Source organism: Lathamus discolor, chromosome 7 (genome assembly GCF_037157495.1).
Source record: "Lathamus discolor isolate bLatDis1 chromosome 7, bLatDis1.hap1, whole genome shotgun sequence".
NCBI classification, from domain to species: domain Eukaryota; kingdom Metazoa; phylum Chordata; class Aves; order Psittaciformes; family Psittacidae; genus Lathamus; species Lathamus discolor.
The window spans coordinates 15,550,601-15,561,462 of NC_088890.1; the positions used below are offsets into that span (position 1 = coordinate 15,550,601).

The 10,862-nt window shown below is 44.4% G+C and overlaps 1 long non-coding RNA gene across 2 annotated transcripts; it reads left to right on the forward strand.

Annotated features, from left to right (window-relative positions):
* The first annotated feature begins 5,099 nt into the window (after window positions 1-5,099).
* Window positions 5,100-10,263, forward strand: LOC136018319 (uncharacterized). Of its 2 annotated transcripts, XR_010614351.1 has the most exons (5): window positions 5,100-5,300; window positions 5,402-5,464; window positions 6,160-6,262; window positions 8,458-8,581; window positions 9,030-10,263. It is a non-coding gene; the product is annotated as an uncharacterized LOC136018319 (long non-coding RNA). The 2 variants fall into 2 exon arrangements; XR_010614350.1 differs by having other exon boundaries at window positions 8,458-10,263.
* Window positions 10,264-10,862: the final 599 nt, after the last annotated feature.

Sequence of the window (10,862 nt, forward strand, 5' to 3'; positions counted from 1 at the left end):
CTTTGTTCTACCTCTGCCAACAGAAATTCCAGCATTGCTACAATTTACATGGACTGTGAGGCTTGAGAAACCAGAGTTAAACTTTCAGCGATATCAAAGAGCTTTTCATAAGCATTTCTTGCTTCTCCTGGCCCCTGGACACAGCCAACCACACTGCATTCAGCACACAGACATCCCCAGGGCTGGATCAGAGCACTTCTGCTTACAAAACTGAAGGAGAGGTGGGACCATGGATGGGGATGCTTGGAAACAGGAAGGGAACAAGTGCACTGAGAGAGCTGTGGGCAGGGAGGAGAAGGCAATGAGTGTTGTGGGAGGATGCTATAACTGTTCATTTATTCCCAGTGCAGCTCAGAGCTGGTCTTTGCAGAGTATTCACAGAGAGGTATTCACAGCTCAGAAATAGTATTTCACCGGCATGTTTATTGGGTGCTTGCCCTGTCAGCTGGGAAGAACCAGGCAGGGCATTTTTCTGCTCAAACCCCAGCTCTTTTATGTACCTGCATGTGAGTGCTGCCATTGCAATGAGTGAGCCTCACTATGAGCAGGTGCTAAAGCTTTACTGGGTCAGAGCTAATGTAAATCTATAAGCGCTTTCAGTGCTTTCGATCAAAAAAGGAATATAATCATTTAGTGCAGACGCTCATTAGCGCTGCCACCATTTGTCAGAAACATCTTGCAGTTCTCTCTGTTTCCTGGTACGCTGCTCTGTGTGTATTTGGTATTCATGTTCCCACATACGTTTCATTTGTTCTGAGGACAAACCTCTCCCAAGGTTCAGGGCCTTGGCTGCGGACAGCTAATTCTTTGGGTTGTCTTCTACTGGGACATGAAGATGTATGCTTGATCTATTCAAGTACTAATCAAGGCTTGAACGACTCCCAGGATCACCCCTGCTCAGTCTGAGTCGGGCATGTATCAGCCACAGAACAAAACGGTGTTTCTCAGCAATGTGTCATAATGATTGGTGATATGGGTGTCACAATTCTGCAAGAAGTACAGTAAGTTCAGTCCTACTGTCAGGAGTGCTGCCTCACGGGGAAGCATTTGTAACTATACCGTTGTTCACTTGCAGAATCTGTAAGAAGAATGAAGCTTTGAATGGAAATATGCTGAAAAGCTGCCGTAATAAATTTGACATAATATGCATGACGTGGAGGGATAGATCATTGTTTGCTAGGCCTGGCAAATAAAACTGGTGCTGTGGAGCCAGAATTACAGGGAGAGAGAGAAACATTGTTCTACGAGGCATGTTTCAGATAGGAACCACATTTGAAACAGCTATATATTATAGTTGTGCTTAAATTGAATAATAAAGGAGGCTTGCTCAGAAATCTGATTGCACCTTGGAACATGCATTGAGTTTTTTGTTCTTGTGAACTTCTAAGAAAGTTGCCTACTCATAAATAGTAGCACTTGCATATTTTTTATTCCTTTTTAATGTTATTAAAAGATACATAAAACACGGGTGTGAGATACCCAAGACAGAAAGCAGCAATACAGATGTATAGCGTAGTACCAGGGAGAGTTTTAGGACTAGCGTTTTAAATTTTACTTGGGAGATCTTGTTCCTGTTGTCTCACAGATTTCTTGTTTGTCTTTGGCATGGCAAGTTCCACGTTCCCTTCGGCCTCTGTTCTCCAGGCTTGATGTTTGGTTTTCCAGCAGGGTAGCTGCTGCAAGACCTATATGAAATATATAAAACTTCGCTTTAGAGTTTTGTACCTTACCATTGATCTATGTTCTTTCAAATCAGGATTATATTTTGTGTGCACATACAATTCCTAGCCCAAAGGGAATTTGAACAGCAAGATGATATATAGTATTTAGAAGTATACAGACTCAGTAAAATACTGCAGCAATGGGTAAAAGGCATGAATTTGAACAGATGGGAATTGCAGTTTTCAGAAAGAGGCTGGAAAGAGGCAGGTAGAATTTAGAATTTCAGGGTAAAAAATAGATTTTCTCCAGATTTTCTGATCTAAAGATCTTAGCAAAGTATCTCTGGGAATGCAATACCACTTCTTGAACGTACAGGGCTTGATTCTGAAGCATGTTGAGGTATGTTGCACTCTGCAGCTGTGGGGCCCTCTCACCCGTGTCCTGCCTCCATCCATGATTTAGGGCAGTTCAAAAGGTTTTAAGTGAACTAGGTTTTAAAGGCATCTTTAAACTGTTTCTTTATCACAGCAACTGCATCTTACATGGGTGAGGGCTTTCAGCAGACAGCTTCAATCTGAACAGGGGCAGCTGCAGGACAAAGTATTCTTCCCAGAGGAAGGGCAGGATAAGTTTGGCCCCAACGTTAGGAGATGCAAAATCTAACTAAGCATGGAAGTTGCTCTTGCTAACCAGCCAAGCAGTTTGCTGTGTGCAGGCAGTGACACCTGGGGAGAGGTAAGTCACTCTCGGATATGAAAAGAAGGGATTCACCTACAAACATGAGCAAAGGAAGGCACAAACCTGTTTCCTCTCCTGTCCTGGTGTTTGATGCCTGTGTTGCTAAGGGGCTCTGGGGCCCTGCAGCACTGCCCAGCCCAGATGGAGAGTCATTAATATTCCCGACCTGTGGCTCTGTGCTGCTTTGACACGGAGGAAAATGAATCAGTAAAAGAGAAGCTTGTTTTTTCCTGTTTATTTCTACATTTGGGAGCACGGTGTGAAAAGCACTTTTTTACCTTGGAGTGAAATTTCATGGAAAAGTCCAGACAAAAAGATTCTGTGTGGTTTCCTCTGTTTATTACAGCAATTCATTTACCTGAGGCTGGGCAGGCAGCTCGTACTGGCACAGGGGAGCCCTCAGCCTCACCCTCCTCACAAGGAATGATCTCATTTTTCCTGCCATGGGTTCCTCTAGGCAAATCACCACAGAAGAAGAGCCCCTGAGGGATGTTGGTCTCTGGCATCTCCTACTGAGCATGGGGTTAAGCCTGTCCCAGTCACAGGTACATGAGGAGGGACCATGCCGAGAAGGCAGCTGATGACTCAAAGAACATGTCCAGCTCCTGTTTCTGTCCCCGCTGCAGAGCCCTCTGCACAGTGGTGGGGAGCTCATGTCTACCTCAGACTCCTCATGGCAGGTTTGACAGGTCAAGGTGGTGGCCAGCCTTACAGTGGCACTAGTGACAACAGGGATGGGCAATGCCTGACTGGGAGGCTGGAGCCATGCAGACAGAAGAGGGCTATGGGTTCTTCCTTCCCATTTAAAGACATGCCAATGGTTCCATGTGTGTTGTCCTCTCTGCCTTGAGCTGCCCTGGCGCTGCCCAGGGCTGCTTGGTGAGGTGAGCAGTGCTGGCACAGGGCAGGCAGAAAGGATATGTTCCCTGGGCATTACACCTACAGCCAAATAACACTGTGAAACTGGGTTTCCCATTCCATGCCAGTCCTCGGGGAGAGGCAGTGACTGCCATGCTGCAGGAGCGGGGTGGGAAATGGAGCCCTTCATGTCAATGCCAGTGCTTGTGTGGCTGCCGGGCAGAAGACAACCTCCAGCTCAGTACACACTGAGTGTTTGTGTATTGTCAGTGTCCTGCCTCACCTCTAATATAATTATAACCACTTAATGGCCCAGTCCAGGGCTTAATTGCAGGAAATCATACCTTTGAAAGAGGATGCAGACATGGGCTAGGCTCTCTAGGGTGTGAGGGACAGGGCAAAGCTGTGCAGGATTCCACCCCTGAAAGCCTCATCCCTGTGTCTCCTTGCCTCCATTTCCTCTGAGGAAAAAGGAGCAGTGTTGGCCCTCAGCACCCATTTCTCTATGCCCAGTTAAGTGCCCAGGAGAAAGAGAAGGCTAATGGGACAGGTGGGTTTACACCTTTGGAAAGTTTCATGCTGCAGCACTGTTTCTGCTTACAAACCAGATGTTTTGGTCTTACCAAGGGGAATACAAAGCATCATGGACAGTAACTGTTTGGGAAGTCTGAGGACAGCTGCCCTTGTGTTCCTATAAAAGCTACCATCTAAACCACTTGCACCACAGACACGGGGTTATCGATGTTTTCTGAGCAGCATAGACTGCCTCTTACGCATCCATGGCAAATGGGGAGAGAGAAATGTTTTTGCACTCTCACCAATGAGCTGTCTGTGTGGGGATCAAGGTCACCTTGCAACAACTCAGAGCAATTATCTGAAGGAGGTTAGATCTCTGTCCGCTATCTTTATATTATTCTCATAAGCTGCATTTTTGGCATCACTTAGAAGCCAGGAACATATCAAACCCGCATATGTCAAATGCTATTGACATCAAATACCTTTCATCGAGCCCCAAGCCTCTTGGCGTCTTTTGAGCTCTGCACCCAGGAAAGTGGCTTGTCAGAGATGATTTTTCCAACTGAGGAAGCAAGTAGCATAATGAGACAGTGTAGTTTCAGCATACACCTTCCAACTAGTTTCCCAACTGCTCAGAAAGCAAACATGAGCCTGCATAGTAATTAGCCCATAAAGAAAGCTGGGGATACAATGAACATACAAACTGTATCAGCAAACTCTTTATGGCCCCTCATTACCATTCTCCAAATGCATTTTTGTCCGCATTTCCCATCTTCAACAGCCAAGATCAGAGACTCATAGAACAGAAAAACAAAATAAAACCTGACCGTGTCAAGCCGCACAAGGAAATACACTACCCAGATGTGCCAGGGTAGTGCACAGATGTGCTTAGCACTCAGAAAACCTCCCGAGATGCCAACAGATCTGTTGCTTCTGGACTTCACGGCAGTCAGAAGGTGTTCTGTTCCACCCAGGATGTTACCCTTTACAGGCTGGCGCATGCACAGTGTGGTCAAAGGGAAAAAGCCCATCGGTTTCAGCACAATCTGGATTCGCCTCTAGAAAAGGTTTTGTTTTGGTTTTAATTCATTTCCTCTTTAGAGCAACAGAAAGTGACCAGAGACATGGCAAGATGCTGCCACTGAATATCTCTGTCAGCAAAGGACCTTGTAATGGAGCCACTCTTCTCATGCCAGCTCTTAGTTCTGCAGGTGCTGAGGACTGCTCAGCTGAGCTGACTTTTCAAGTGTTATCTGAGCAGGTGAGGTACTGGTATAAAATCTAAACTCACCCAGAGGGTGGGTGAAAAGCTGCGTGTGTGCTGAAAGAGGTGCCATGGGTAACTGAAATGAGTCAAACTGCTTGCTCTGGGCAGTCATAGGGCCTGCCACACCTGAGCAGCACATCTCACATGGCTTTTAGCTTTTTGATTTACCTCAGCTTCCTTGCCTCATCTATGTGATGTGTTCCACAATCACCGTGTTATTTTCTCCACAAATAGTTTTTAATAACTTTTCCTTTCCAAGGTAGAGAACAGAAATATGCACAAAAGCTATTGCCAGCGGTGGAGGAAAAAGTTGGGAAAACGAATGAAAATTGATACTTTTTTCTGCAAATATTTCCACAGTCATTCCTGAAGGAATTCATCTGTTTGAGCATCCAGAAGAACTTGGCTTGGAAGAGTCTTTTGGTAAGTACCAATATCTGCAAAAAGGTTTTATTGAAGTAATGGCATGGAAATGAGCATGAAACCAACTTCACAAGTAACCCGGTTCACCAGCTACTGATATGCAACTTGTGTAGAGCTGGCATAGGCATTTTGAAGTTACTTAACCCTTTGCTTGATGATAGGCTGGGTAAAGCCTGTGTGATACAAGGTTTTACTTCCTGTTGTCAGAGTTGGATGTAGGGCAGTTGACAGTCAGTGTTACCTGCCTGAAGGTGTTGCAGATTGGTTTACAGGAGTTCTTTCTGGCAGAGGCAGGTTTGCATTTGTGCTGACTGTGGTGATCTGCTGGACACCCTTGTGATATCCTTGAGGAACACGTTGGGTGTGGATGTTGGGAGGAAGTGTACTTTGGGGCCAAGTGTCCAAGGAGTGTCCAAGCGTTGCTGGAGGGGGTGACGGAGGGTGTAAGTGCTGAGATGTCCCTCCCTTGGCTGCGGTGCCTCTGGCAGCACTGTGGAGGGAGAAGGGCTTTGTCACAAGGCTGCAGGCTAAAAGGAGAAAGCCCGGGTCACTGTGACGGGCATAGACCAGGCAGTGTCAGCAGCACTGCCTGCAGAGGGGTTGGGCTAGGGAGGGCAGTGTGTGTCCCAGACATACTGTCCAGCCCTCTGTGTCCTTTCACTCAGAAAGCTCACCCCATGGTTCCTCCCTTTCAGGGTGCGCCTTCCACATCTCTTCTTCTCCCTTATACTTGAGCTGAGAAACCAGCCTGGCTGCACTGCCCCCAGCAGCAACAGTCCTCTCAAACCTCTGCCCAAGGCAAGTTAATTTAGCACATCCCCAGGCCTCCTTAAATGTCACAGCTATAAAATCATCCCCATGTTTCCCTTGTTTGATAGCAGGGTGCAATTTCTTTGAAGTCCATGTCTTTGCTTTGCTCTTTAACGTAGACTAGAGATGGATTCATGGACCAAGCTTTTAGAAAAAATGCCTTAAAAGTGTGCACATCAGAAAATCCACCTGCTTCCGAGTCCTGCAGAGAAACAGCGTGATGGCTGTGGGATGAAAGGAGGAAGTTGGGAGGCTCCTTTACCTTCATCTAATGAGCTGTGTGTGTCTAAGAGCTTTTCTACCAAAAGTTATGACAAGCAGTGAACAGGAATGATGCACTTCTATATGATGTGCACTCCAGAAAAAAAGAACAGTTGCAGATGAGGAAGCACAGGAGTAAAGGTTATCTATCCCTTTCTCCTACCCCTCTGTCCATTACTGTAGCACCTGCCACTTTGCAGCACCTCTGTGAGTTATTCCTGATAGTACCTGATGGCTGTTATTCCTATATGTGCAAGGGGGACTGTGCAGCATGGAGAGCATAGGCAGCATGCTTTTGGTTTCAGGGGAGATTATGGGAAAGCAAAGACTTGGAAGCTGGCGTCCCTAAAAGGCAGATATAGCAATTAAGCACAGGAATGTGTGGATAGATTGTCTTTCAAACTGCCCAAGCCTTAGGCAAAGTCCAAAATGGCTCTGGCCTGCTCCAACCTCTGCAATTGCTCACAGAAACACCCTTTTCATCAGCTGGAAGAGAAATCCTCACTTTTCCTCTGCTGCTGTGACCTGTTCATTTGTCAAGCTACTAGATGACACTTTGCCCTTGCTTTTCCCCAGCCATCAAAGGTTCTTTCTTCTCTGCCCTCCTCAATGCCTGAAACCATACAGAAATTATATATTCTCCCTAATTAATGAGGTGATTTTTACAGAAATAATTTATTGCTCCATGTCCTTTCCTGCTGTGAGGCTTGCGTGCTCATTACATTACTCCTTCCCCCTCTGAAGCAGTTTGAACGCTGGTTCCAGTGGTGGCCAGCACTCCCCTTAGCCGAAAAGTGCTAGTAATTCCCAGTGGTGGGATGCTGAGGAGATGCTGAAGGTCTAGCACTGTGGGGTTTGGGGTCTCTGCTGCAGCTCATATGCAGTCCATGGCAATTACTTAAAAGATGGCTTTTGTATAAAAAGAACTCAAAATATCTGACTTCAAGGCAAGAGGCACTAATAACAGGTGGAACTAGCAAGGCTTAACAGTCTGATACATTAGCTTTGCTGTTAACGATTCCCAAGGGGTGAGGTGGAAGAGACGCAGATCCCGTACAGTTGCGCTCAGAGCACCTTCACCCTGGGAATGTGAGGTTTCTATCCTGACCTGATACAAAATCTTCACCTGTGCTTGCCATACATTTCCTGCATCAGCCATTAAATGAGCAACGCTATTTAAAAAGGAGCTGTGTTCTGAAGCCCTTCTGCAAGGACTGGTTGGATCAGGTTATATTAAAGCTGTAGAGCAATAGTTCTCTGTAATAGACTTGTGCTGGGGAAGTAAGTTGCCCCACTTAATGTATTCATAGGAAGCTACAGTTGTAGGCTTCTCTTTTATACAGGTCAAGCAGGGGGAATCACTGCTGAATCAATGTATCTAACTGCCTTCAACGCCCAAATTTACAAAGAATACATTCCTGCTAAGATTTCTATCTGCTTTTTTTGATTGTGTTTCATCAAAGCAAATTCACATAAGGTGAGCCTTTAAAAGGAGCGATTTTCTGCTCCTCTTGACTACATGAGACATTCAAAAATTAATGAAAGAAGTGACATCCGTCTGGCTTCCAGGGCATCACATTTATTTCTGCATAAATTCTCCCAGGTCAACTCAAAACCAGTTCAGGGTCAAAATCTCATCTAGTCACCTAGATTAAAAACTAATTTCTCTAAAGTATAGCCTATATTGAAGCCTTTTCATGCAAATAAATAGCCAAGGGCCTCATTCTCTCCTTCTCTATTAGTTGTGCATGTCATGAATGTGAACAGAACATTTTGTCCTGTGCTCCAATTACATGCATTATAAAGAAAAATCTATTCCTTGCATACATATTATTAGGAGGACTTCGGAAGCGCCATTCCATCAGGGCAGCCGTCATGGTGGCTCATCCTAATATTGACAGTTTAATCTTTTTGTTTCATAGGAGATTAAAAGTCGTATGATGGCTGTTCCTCTGTGGAGCAGGAGGCGAAGCCAATTGGAGTCAATCCGTGTCTAAGTGCCATTTCTGCTCTGAAAATGGACTTGTGGTTTACAAAATATATTAGGTAATTATCGGTGGTTATGGAAGAATGATAAAAAAACCTCTGGGTTGATGACAGAGTAAATAGGGCTTCTGTTAAAAAAAATACTCATTTCACTCACAGCTGTGCTGTAGTACATGTGCATGAGAACTAACTTAGTTGCTGTCTAATGTATTCATGTGCATGATCATTAGCATTTCCAATTCCCTTCGCTTTGTCTCACTGGAGAAGGAGGAGCAACGATGCACCAGGTGGCCACCTACACCTATTAAAGTTGCCTTTTATCAAAGGAGAGTGTAACCTCCTTGAAAAGGCGCTGGGAGTTTTACTAAACAGTGAAAGGTTAGACCATATTAGTTCATTTTTGTCTTAAACACCCTGAATTAACTTTCACAGGCAATGTCTGATTTTGCTTCTGTCTTTCAAAATGCAGACCAGGAATAAGCAGTGGTTTGGCTGTGTTCATTTTCAGCTGCTCAGTGAGACATTTTACAAGGGTGTGATTTCTTTGGAGGGCTGAATAATGTTCTCTGAAGATCAGTCCCCTCCAGACCATCACACATGGGGAACTCTGGATCACCTGTCACCTGCACAAATGTCGACTAGAATAAATTCCCAATGGATCTTTCACCTCACTGAGGCCAGGACTGTTTCTAGCATCCTAAGAAGTCAGCAGCTGAAATTCAGTCTAGGTCTCGGGTGAATATAGCTCTACTTTGAATGTGAATAACTCTGTGCCTACAGGATGTGATATGGGAGTGCTGCCAAAGTGCATGCATATGCATCTATCTGTCTAGAGGACTGTTGATTCAACTTATTTCTAGGTGGGAATAGCAGAAGAATTTGTGTACTGTATTTTCTTTTAAATCGCTCAATTTAGTCATTTTATCTAGTATGTTTTGGACATGATAAATACCATGCAACTTCCAGTGATGTCCTTAAAAGTTTAGAAAGATCAATGACTGTCCACAAGAAATTTGGAACTTGACTCCCTTGAGTGCTTTCCCTTGGAAGAATAATCTTGAAGGGTTCAGTACGCAGAAACTGCCTTGCTATTGTGAGAGCGCTGTATTTGAGGTCAAAGCTTAAAAAAAAGCAATAATTGATAAAATGTCTTGTCTCTGGCTGTAATTCGTCTTGGAGTGAATAAAACATAATTATTTTTATCTTTCTTAGAGAGGTACAGTTCAGCACAAAATGGGGATCCAGACCTTGCAAGTTCATTGGCTTTTTCATTGTACAATGTCAGGTGTGGATGAGGCAAGCAAGATAATGGCCCTGTGCTTTCTCTTTGAAGCCATGTTTAGCAAAGACTTGGCACAATGGCTTAACAGTAGCTGGGGAGAAGGTTTTATTGCACACTGAATGCCTTCCTTCTGGAAAAAATATCCTGGCTGCAGTTACCCAGCATTAACCTTTCACTTGGCTAAATCAGCCAGAATTGCCTCTGTGCTGTCAGTGTTTGCACATAGGAGTAGTAATTACGAAAGCAGGATCATTCCTACTTGCTAGCAGAGTGCAGTCCTTGAGTAAATGAATTGTGATTGGGAAACAATTGGATGGTGGAGATGTTTCTAAGCAGAGCACCTTATTGACATTATTTTCAAACTAACAGGACACATCCTTACAGTGCAAATATTGGTTTCTTTTGCAAATGTGAGAGTTATTACTTACCGCTCTGCAAGAGGACAGGCCTGCCATCCAGATAATAGCAACTTAGTATTTTATTGTGAATTTTTTCCGCACAGGTTCTGTGATGTTTATCATAGCAATTGCATAGACAGCCCATTCTTCATTTCCAGTCTAACTAAATTACAAGTGACAGCAATATAAAGCATGATATTTAATTGCCTCAATGAACATTGACTTCCTTGAGCACATATTATATACTCCTTGGCTGACGCTCTCCAGAGGTATGTTTCATTCTGAGGATCTGCATTTTGGCATTCCCAGGTTGAAAGAGTTCTGACCTTCTGAAAATGCCTATAGTGAAAGCCTTGGTAAATGGCTTTAAAACGAAGCCTTTTGCAGGTTCTCTGTTAAGGTCATGGCACAAGCTGAGATGTTTTTGGATGATGCTGTCGATACACATCTCCCAGGATATCTGTAATCAGCATAACCTTGACAGGTACTAACAAAAGGAAAGAGGCAGTATCTTTCAAACAGTTGAACTTTGTTACTTCTGTGGGAGCTCTTCTCCCTCTCATCACTCATGGATGTGCATGAGGTGCATGTATGTCGTGACATCCCAGGGTAGCCTGTAAATATGTAATAAGGGTAAAGCAAAACAAAGTAAAACTAAGCC